Raw genomic sequence first — 2,184 nt, 5'->3', positions numbered from 1 at the left:
CCTTCTCCTCCATTCTCCTCTTGGGATCTTGGGCATGCACGCACATGCACCCGGTGTGACTTTAAGCCACGGGTCCAGGACTCCAACTGTGGTCAACTATGTGGGAGTCCAGCGACATAGCCATTACACTAACTGCTTGTCCCATGGTTTTTACATTTTTAAACTGAACAAAAATAAAGTGTGCAGGACCAGCAGGTGGCGTGGTGGTCAAGGTGCTGGACACTCCCACATGGCCGACCATGGTTCAAGTCCTGGACCTGGCGACTTGCTTTTTCACTTCCCCTCACTCTCTCTCTCTCTCTGGTCAAACTAAAATAAATGGATGAATGAATAAAATTAAATAAATAATTATTAAATAACTAAATAAAGTGTGCCCTGGCCCAAGGGCGAAGAGACCTGGTACCCCGAGGGGAAGGGCCGTGCGCCGAGAAGGGAGGACAGGGGAGCGGGGTCGGTGGACTGGTGTCTCTGCTGCAGACCGCGGCCCGCAGCCGTCCGGGCTCATTCTTTCCCAGGGGAGGCCAAGCCCGGGCTTCAGCTGTGAAGCGCCCGTGGTTCGAACTCGCCTCTCCTGCCAACCCTGGCTGACCTCAGGCTCCTCCCGTCTGTGAAGCCCAGCAGTAGATCCTGCCTTTGTTTGGAGCCTTTGCATGCCCACGACGGCATCCACCTTAAGGCACCCGCAAAAGTGAAAGGCCGAATCCAACTAGACAGAATATTTGCAAACGCGCATCAGAAGCTCCTCAAACAGAGTATATAAGGACTTCTCACAACTCAATTTTTTAAAATATGTATTTATTTAATTTTAAAAATTCTTCTTCTTCTTCAATTTGACCAGAGAGAGACAGAAAGAGAGAGAGGGAGAGTGAGAAAGCCAGCCACCAGATCTGGGACTCAAACCATGGTCAGCCGTGTGGGAGTCCAGCCCCTTAATCGCCACACTACCTGCCAGCCCCTCACAACTTGCTATTAAGAGGACCCTGACCCCAGCTCTGAGAGAGGGCCCTGGTGTGCCCCAGCAGGGGGACAACGTGAGCACAGGAAGCAGCCCGAGGACTGGCAGGGCCCTGTGGGACCTTGGCTTGCTCCTCAGCACCCTTGGGCTCTCCCAGCTCAAGGACAAAGGCCCTCTCCCCAGGCCTGGGCCTGCGATGGGGCCCAGGAAAACTGAAGAGCATAGCTGAGCAGAGACCCACTGGCAGGTAGGCCAAAGCTGGGGGGCAGAACAGCCTCACCCTGCCCCCTGCAGAGCTGTCGAAGGGCTTGGGGTGAAAGCCTGAGGGCCCTGGTTTGGGGGAGGCCCCCGCCAGTGCTGCCGAGCTGACCCGCTGAGGGAGAGCAGTCGCGCCATCTGACCAGTGGTCTAAGTACTGCACCACAGCCTGGAGAGGCCCCGGGTACCAGCCTGGCAGGCTTCTGCGATTTCACGGGCATCTCTGCAGAGCCAGGAGGAGCGATCCCAGCCCCAGCAGGAACAGTGCAGGGCAGGTGGGCCAGGGCCTCCACAAGCCCCTTTCTCCCCCAGCCCCAGCCAGAGCAGCGCAGGACAGGTAGGGCCAGGCTTCTGCCCGTCCCCTGTCTCCCCCCAGGGCAGTGCAGGACAGGTGGGCCAGGGCCTCCCCAAGCCCCTGTCTCCCCAGGCTGCCCTGGAGTTGTCTGGGCCCAGCCCCTCCCTCATGGAGCCTCCAGGTTCTGACCTGCCCCAGGCTGCAGGAGTTCAGAAATGGCTGGGCTCAGGGCCCTGTGCACCCCACAGGCCCTCCTGAAAGCTGCCTGGAGCGTGAAGCTCCCTCCGCTGTATGCCTCAGGCCTGGAACAGAAGGGGGAGCTGCAGCAGGGCGCAGCAGGCGGGCCCCGGCTGGAGTGTCCTGCACTAGGAGAAAAGGGCCATCAGGATGAGGGTACCCACCACAGCTCCTACCCCTCGGCTGCTACAGGGGCCTGGGGTGTCTATGGTGACCCTATTCCGTGAGTGTTGTTGGCTGTGTTGGGGGGACAGTGGACACAGAGCAGGGAGTGTGACTTCCTCCACTGCGCTGGGAAGGACAGCTCTGAGGTGTGGGGGACTCTGCTTTGTCCCCAGGGGGCTTCTGCTGTCGGGTTGGCAGGATCCTCAGTTGCTATTGGAAATGGTGATGTCACTGGTGGAGGTGGAGCTTCAGCTGTCTTCGAATGGGGAGAGGA

Source organism: Tupaia chinensis, unplaced genomic scaffold, assembly GCF_000334495.1.
Source record: "Tupaia chinensis unplaced genomic scaffold, TupChi_1.0 Scaffold142100_1, whole genome shotgun sequence".
Classification (NCBI taxonomy): domain Eukaryota; kingdom Metazoa; phylum Chordata; class Mammalia; order Scandentia; family Tupaiidae; genus Tupaia; species Tupaia belangeri.
The sequence above is the reverse complement of the archived record's forward strand: the minus strand, read 5'-3'. Positions refer to the sequence as shown.